General features: G+C 39.6%; 1 long non-coding RNA gene across 1 annotated transcript; it reads right to left on the bottom strand.

Moving 5' to 3' along the window:
- On the bottom strand, positions 908-1274 carry LOC109844237. The gene is made up of 3 exons (XR_002247917.1): positions 1235-1274; positions 1042-1158; positions 908-923 (listed from the first exon to the last, which is right to left on the bottom strand). It is a non-coding gene; the product is annotated as an uncharacterized LOC109844237 (long non-coding RNA).

Genomic DNA, 8923 nt, shown 5'->3' with positions numbered 1-8923 from the left:
CGTCTGGGTTGGCAACCCAGACGGAATTTCCATCTGGGTTGCCAACCCAGACGGAATTCCGTCTAGGTTGGTTTTTCACAACCTAGACGGAAATTCCGTCTAGATTGATTCAATCTAGACGGAATTCCGTCTAGATTGTCTTTTTTCAGGAAAAAAAAATAATTAAAATTTGTATTTCCCTGTACAATTATATTAATATTTGAATACATCCAGAAAATACAGTACACGCCACATTCAACCATCCAATCATAATCAAAATTCATAACAATTCCATTCAAAAACATCTATATAACCAAATTCAACACATTGTACAAATCCAACCATCCACTTTAAAATATACATCAATCAGTTCTGTCTAAAACACATCCAACAACATATATAACAATGCCAGTGACTAAGATATGATACACAACATGAATAAATATAGTGTTATAACAAATAAAACTATTTATTGCATTAAAAATAAAAAACCTCATCCATCGTCGTCGGCGGGGGTATCTCTATCCCGATTACGAGAACGGGTGCTGCTCCCTCCAATATCTCCACTCTGAATGGCATAGCCTGGAAAGTGCTTGTGGCTGCTCTCGTCGATGTAGATGGTGTGGAGAACGCTGTGGACGATCTGATGCTTATACCAGGTGAAGCTCCGACACCATGCAGAGGATATCTTCCTCTCCTATTATTAGGGAGAAATAAATATTAAACTTTGCTCTCAAATTCAATAATGGTAAACAAATTTAAATAGTATGTAGTATTCAAATTGATTCGATTTTTCACCATCCTTACCTATTATGACCCATCAGGTTCTGTGTGAGATTGATGTTCTCCTCTGCAGAAAGCATGTGAGGGTCTGGCTCGGTTTGTTCCTCCTCCTACGAAATGTAGACAGATGCAGCCTCCTTGGAAGCGGTCTCAAATCCCTCCTAAAGCACAAATTTATAGTTAATTCAAGATAATGACCATATTATTTGTGTTCTCGTTTCCTCATAATGTTAACAAAATAGAATTAATAATACTACTCAAGATATGTATAAGTCTCACCACTAACTCGAGATTTGCCGTGATCTTATCCCGATTCCTCTCATCACCCCTATATTGTTCACGAAAAGTACCATATGCCGCTCTGGCCCTCAAGTGTATCGGCATTAATGATTTCCCCTGTCATATTATAAATTATGAGATTTCATAATCATACTAAACATTAAGATCTTTTAAATCTTTAAATGACATATACCGTATCTTGACAATAAACATCCTCCAGATTGGCGTAGGAGTGTGAGCCCAAGTGATGGTCATGCAGCTTCTTTCTTCTATTTTCTGACCCCTTCGTGGATTTATTCTTTAAAAAAATTCTGTAAATATAAAATGAAATAATATCTTAAAATTATAAACTAAATTTCATGAAACTAACCTTGGCGGCATCGCTGTCCCAATACATGAGGAGAGCCGTGAAATGAATCTCGTCAACTCGGTCATCGAGGTTTAAAAACCTCTGCCAGTCCTCCTCATACCTGTCATAGGTTTCATGTTTGATCTCATGCCTCCATTGTTTGAGGACTGCTTCAACCTTGACATTAAACACATAATTCCAAGCCCCCTCAAAGTCCTCAAGGCAGAAGCAGTCCTGTAGATTTACATACACATTTAGTAAGGATAATTTAATATCAATTACTAATTATTAATAAATGAAAATCTAAAACAATATGCACTTACCATAAGCGCAGTCCATATCGCCTCGTATGCGGTCCATGGTAATTCTCGAAAATGAAAATAAGGGTTGATAATGGTCGCTCTACGCACGAGAACCCCAATATATGCATTCAATCGGGTTGACCAAGGACCAACGGGCAAATTAGAACTATTCCACCTAATAATGCCCCTCATTCCTCTTGGCGGTTGTTTAGAATCAGGCTTACCTCCGCCACGTCGTCCCTCTATGCGATCCTTCTTAGCACCTACAATAATGACAACATGATAATATATCATATAATATACAAATGTGAAAATTAAAAGTATTTATATAATTTACCATTCCCTATCTCTCTTTCTTTTGCTGCGAGTGCAACAACTTTCCTAGTCTCCAACATACTCAGCATTTCCTGATACCTTCTCGCAGCACGTGGGTGGTACTTCCTTGAATCAGCCTTGGACTTATGAGAGTCCGGAGGTAAAGGTAAACTGAGAAAGTCCTGGGTCTTTGGCCGCAAGTCAGTATGGAATGTATATGATGGATATGTCGGGGTCCAAGTAGCACCTACATAAGAAAGAAGAATCATTAATATTAAATTTTAATTGAACATTTCAATTATTAAATATTTAATACCTGTGTCGGGGGATGATTCTGGTGCTGTGTCGGGGGATGGTTCTGGTGCTGCATCAGAGGGGCCGGGTGATGAATATCCAGCATCTACAACAAATGAACACTATGAGCTAGATAACTAAAAATTTATAAAACATGTTAAAGTATTAATTAATTTTTATACCTGCATCCGGAGATGGTAGTGGATCATCAGCACCACTACCTGGGGTGATACTCCGTGAGCGATCACCCTCCAGGTCAAAGAGCCTCCTCATCCTCCTCCTCATCTGCAAATATAATAAAGACAATCGTTAAGAAAAAATTGTATACATGCTCATGAGATATGTTGTTATGAAATGCATTATTGTTTTTATTATGATAAGATAAAAATCGATAATGTGGTGTAACATATCAGGTTCATACCTACATCCAGCGTCACATTCTGTGCGTAAGAGAATTCTTGCCAAACATCATCAGATGAACCGATTGGTTCACTATAATTATCTTCACTTTCTTCAATATTTTTTTCATTGTTATTAGGAAGAACAACAGATCTTGGCTCCTTGTACAAAACCACCCAATCATACATGACATTCGGATCTTTCACATAGAAGCACTGATCAGCTTGTTCTGCGAAAATGAATTTCTCATCCGTATATACTTCTCGGTGAAGATTGACTAGTGTAAATCCATAATGATCCTTTTGCTTTTTTGCAGGACACCACCGAACCTTGAACATCGTGTAAGTACATTGTTTTGGTTTACCAAACCCGTAAATTACCTCAACGATATCTTCTAATTGGCCATAATATAATATGTCAGCTAGAATTGGATTCTGATCTCTTATACTTGAAAAACATTCTTGAGCAAACAAGCCCATGACCCCACTGTTCTGAGTTACCCTCCTATCATCGGTCTCTAACGTTCGAAATTTATATCCATTCACCAAATGCTCATTATAACGTCTCACTTCGTGATAAGGACGTTGTGCATGGATAATAATTTCATCTGGTAATGTAGTATCATCAAGAAGTGATTTTTCAACCTAAGACAAACAATTTGAGAATATTTAGGCGATGTTATATTATGAATGTTCAATAATTAATTGTAAAACACTTACATCAAATCTTAACCAATCAGAAAATTCTTTCTTATGTCTTTTCTGAATATTGTGCGCTGCATTCCTACCGGTTGTTTCATTCTTAAGCTTCTCCAGATGTCGCCTATATAAACAATATATAAGTTTGTATTGATAAACTATATGTAAAATGAATATTTCTCATCTATATTACAGATTTTATTTGTTACCTTCGATAGTCTTCGAACATATCAAGGTTTTCCAACACATATGCATGAATTTGATCTAAGAGAGATCTCGGGTATTTTTCACGCTTCCTCTCCTTTTGAGGTGCTTGAGATGTGGTTTTCTTCTTACGCATGTAACGTGATGCAAACACAAAGCATTCGTTAGCCACGTATCCTTCAGCTATCGAGCCCTCGGGACGAGCTCGATTGCGAACATTGTTTTTCATGCAGCCCAAGTATCTTATAATCATAAAAGTTAATTATTAGCACGGTAATTTTAAAAACACGTATACAATTAATAAATATAAGAAAAATTATAAATTACTTTTCAATCGGATACATCCAACGATAAGTAACAGGACCGGCGATTTTAGCCTCTCTTGCAAGATGCTGGGTAAGATGGACCATAATTGTAAAAAATAAAGGAGGGAATATTACTTCCATATTGCATAGAGTAACTCGGACATCGGCTTCAAGTTTCTTAAAGTCATCTACATCTATGACTTTAGAGCAGAATTTTTTGAAAAATCTACAATACTCAATAATAATCTTCGACGTTTCTTTATCCATATTGTTACGGATTGCAACAGGGAGCAATTGATGGAGAAGAACATGATAATCATGTGTCTTCAGACCTAAGAGTTTTCTCTCTTGCACCTGGACATTATTTGAAATGTTAGCAGAGTAACCATCCGGCGACTTTACCGATTTGAGAATTTCACAAACTCGTTGCATCTGCTCATTTGACATTGTAACACGAGACGGAGGCAACTTTAATTTTTTAAGGCCAACGTCTTGAGCTTGCAAATCATTTCGGATATTCAAAGCAGTCAGATCTTGGCGCGCCCGTAGATCATCCTTCGACTTGTTTGCATCTTGTAGGAGAGTTGATACTATGTTATCACATATATTTTTCTCAATATACATAACATCTAAGTTGTGTCGGATTTTTAGATTCTGCCAGTAAGGTAGCTGAAAGAAGATACTAAATTTAGTCCTTCCTCTAGGTAATGTTTGGGCTTCATCCTCAACTTGCATTTTACGGACATTTCGCTTACGCTTCAATGGCTTTTTTAACTTTAAGTAATCTCTTACTCCGAACGTGTTAAATTTAGAATAGCGTTTTTTCCCAAACACAACTTGTGGAAACCCCTCAAGTAATTGAACGATCTCAGTACCTGTCAGTTGACGCGGCTTCATTCTTTTCTCAACTGTACCATCAAACTTAGCTGATAATTTTTTGTACTTATAACTCAAGGGCAACCACCTTCGATTAAACCAATAACAACTCTTTCGGCTATGTGGTAATTGAATAGCTTCAAATTCTGGATCACATACAGGACAAGCACACTTGCCCTTCATAGAGTACCCTGACAGATTAGCATAAGATGAAAAATCATTAATCGTCCATAGTAGAATAGCACGTAATCTAAACGACTCTTTTAAATGGGCATCATATGCTAAAATACCCTCAGACCATAATTGTTTTAGCTCATCAATTAAAGGCTCTAAGTAGACATCAATATCATTTCCCGGAGCATGCTTATCGGGTATCAGTAATGAAAGTATCATAAACGGTTGTTTCATACAAAGCAATGGAGGTAAATTATATGGCATTAATACAACTAGCCACGTAGACCAGCCAGAGCTCATTACCCCAAATGGATTGAATTAGTCGCTTGATAGACCCAGTCTTACATTTCTGCAATCTTCGGCAAAATGAGGATAAATTTTATCAACATGCTTCCAAGCTAAAGCATCAGCAGGATGTCTCAATTTACCATCATCTACTCGATCATCCTTATGCCACCTCATATTCTTTGCCGTTTCCTTGTTCATGTATAATCTTCGCAATCTAGGAGCCAATGGAAAATGTCGAAGCACTTTGACTAGAATTTTCTTCTGTGTTATCCCTGTCTCCGTTGTAATCCTTGTTGAAGAATTTGTGCGCTATTTCCACCTAGAAACTCCACATGTCGGACACTCTTGAAGGTCTTTATTGGCTTTGTGGTACAAAATACAATCATTCGGACATGCATCAATCTTATTATAATCAAGACCCAGAGCGGAGACAATCTTCTCAGCTTAATAAGTTGTTTGGGGTATGCTATTCTCTCCTCCAGGGATTATAGTCCGAAGCAAATCAAGAAGCATTTCAAAATAATTATCTGACATACCGCTAAGTGTCTTAATATGAAGGAGTTTCAGCATAAATAAAAATCTGGAGTACTCGGTACATCCCTCATATAAGTCTTTTTCACTATCTTCTAGTAGCTCCATTATTCGTTTTATTTCTGCGGAGGAATGCATATCATCAATATTTTCGACACTCGCGACACCTCCTACCTCTTCGGCTTCAACTTCATTATCATCTTCACTTTTGTCTCTAATATCATCATCGACATTATCATAAACATCATATTCTGTAGGTCGAGGAAAAATATCATTCAACAATGTTTCTGTGTCATCTATTCGTTGGCCACCGGACGTACCAACATGCATATTTGGATCATCATCTTCAGTGATACCCTCCCCATGCCAGTTCCAGTATTTATATTTCTCATCAAAACCTGATTTTATTAGGTGAATCCGTATATCATTTCTATTCAGCAGCTTCAAATTCCTACACTTACAACAAGGACAGTACATAGCATCGCTTCTTAAATTTCTCGGATTCATTTCTGCATAACGCATGAAGGCTTCACATCCCTCCTTATATCGTGTGTCGTGAAATCTACGATGCCTAGGGATATCTATCCATGACTTGTCAGGAATTATCCTCATCTGTAAATTATATATAAATATTAAATACGATTAGTCTCACAACTACTAATACATCCATTACTCTTATACATTCAACACACATCAAACATACGTTCATATATCATTTAACAATATGAATATTTATCTACATAAAATATATATAAAACGTACGTAGAAACTAATTACACTAATCTTGCGGCTGTCATAGGAAGGCTTTTATCCATTAAGAATATAGTAGTGCTTACATCCAACTTCATATACTTTGTATATTTTCATTTCTTGAAAATTTCGGCAGCACCTACCCGCTGTTCTCCCTGTACACTGTGCGGATGTTATTATGCGTATCAGTAATAACCCGAAACGCAGAACAACATACGCTTATTGTACATGGAGAACAACGAATAGGGGCTGCCAAAACTTTCAAGAATGAAAATATACAAAGTATACAAAGTTGGATGTATACACTACTATATTTCTAACCCGTCCGAGAAGGACAGATCCAATAATTACGAATTTCAGTACCAATTTTTTATTCCTATAATATAAAATAAACGCTCATTTTTGGGAGAAAACTTCGTCTCCTACCCAAATCTGAGTCGTATATCATATATTATAAGTCTAAATAATTGGATGTAATTATTGGACGGAAGTCTAGGGATAACGTTATTTTTTTATTCACCTAAATTGGATTATAACACATTATAAAAATTTATAATGTGTTATATCACTCTATTTTTTTAAAAAAATTATTTCACATATTTTCAAATCTCAAACTTAAATAATCACACATACTTATAGCACGAATGAAACTTAAATGAGTATAAACTTGTAAGTGTTTAAAACTCAATAATGATTACTAGTGTTGTTCAAATGAATTAACATGTGGTTAAGTTATGGTTTTCAGAATTTAACTCGTTTATTTTTTTATCATAATTAGGTTTTAAACCAAATTCAACAATAATTAATAATAAAATTGAAATTTCTAAAGCTCAGTAGAAAAATCATACCTTTTAAACTGATTTCCGCAACGGACACCGCCGAAGGAGGGGGGTCGGGAGGTTCCGGGAGGAGGGGGGCGCTGCGATTGGGGAGGGGGCTGTCGACAGGGGGCGGCGAGAGATCACGAAGGGGGAGGCGATGCATTGGAGCGTATGATATGGGGGACGTTTCAGGTGGAAAAAGCGAGGGGAAGCTTAAGGGGGAGGGAAGCTCGGCATCATATGCCGAGGAGGGTGAGGGGTACCCGAGGGGGGGGATGGAGAGAGCTGCAGAAGGGACCCGGAGGGATTAGGGCTGGCTTGGTGGGAAGGGCGGTATGCCTGTCGAGGAGGTGGGGTCCGGAAGGGGGGCCGGCTTGAGGGGGGCGGCGGGGGGAAGCCGGATGGAGGTGGGGTCGGGAGTGGGGGTATTGAGACGGCTCGGCGGTAAAGGGGCGGCCGAAGCGAGGGCGGGTGGGAGGGGGTGCGCGGCCGAGGGTTGAAGTCGCGGGGCGGGGGGAAGGCAGTGAGCGGGGGATGAAGGGAGGTATAGAAGGGGGATGGGGGCCGAAATGAGGGGGTCGGGAGGGGGGCGAGGCTTCCGGGGTGGGCGGCGGGTGAGACCGTCGAGAGGATGGGTCGGACGGAGGGCGTGGTCGCGGGGGGATTTGGTCCCGGGAAGGGTGGGGGGCACCTTGGGGGGGTCGGGATGGGGTCGCGTGATGGGGAGAGTAACAGGCTGATTGAGAGACATTGGGGGGGTGGCTGCCTGATTTCCCTGGGCAACACTTGATAGTTATTTCCCTAGGCACCTAGACGAATCCCTAGGTTGGCCCTCAACCTAGACAGAATTTTCGTCTAGGTTGCCTCAACCTAGACGGAAATTCCGTCTAGGTTGACTATGCAACCCTAGACGGAATTTCCGTCTAGGTTGAGGCAACCTAGACGGAATTCCGTCTAGTTTGACTGTTCCGTCTCGTTTGTCAAACTAGACGGAATTTTCTGTCTAGTTTGATCCAAACTAGACGGAACAAACTAGACGAAAATTTTCAGTCTAGTTTGCTCCAAACTAGACGGAATTTTTTTCCGTCTAGATTGTTCCGTCTAGTTTGGTCGATTTTCTACTAATGTTGAGATCTCTCACAACAACAATTCTTCACTGTAGCAAATATTTGCTACAGGACTTGTGCAATTTTTCATCACCGAAAAATTCACTTCTTAAACTCTTGATAAGTGTTGCTACCACAGAGAAGAAATTCTCCTCTGTTAAAAATTATGAGTTGAGCTCCTTTCATCTCGTGAACAGGGTTTACCTTTTATAGGGAAACCATAGGGCAGTTTATGCGATCCAACTGGATCCCACCAACGCAGGCGAGATCAAGGCTCTGTAGGCGACATTAGCTCCGCAGGCGAGCTTTCCTCATCGCCTGTCCAAATCCCACAGGCGAGCTTTCCTCCAAAGCCCTGCAGACGAGATCTCCTCAAACTCCACACTACAGGCGAAGCTTCATCGCCTCTCCAAAACCCACAGACGAGGTCCGAGGCAAAGTAGGCAAGAGCCGTGGCGTTAAGGTCCGCC

The sequence above is a fragment of the Asparagus officinalis genome, chromosome 6, assembly GCF_001876935.1.
Source record: "Asparagus officinalis chromosome 6, Aspof.V1, whole genome shotgun sequence".
Taxonomy (NCBI): Eukaryota; Viridiplantae; Streptophyta; class Magnoliopsida; order Asparagales; family Asparagaceae; genus Asparagus; species Asparagus officinalis.
Note: the sequence above shows the minus strand (reverse complement) of the source record. Positions and strands in the feature narration are given on the sequence as shown.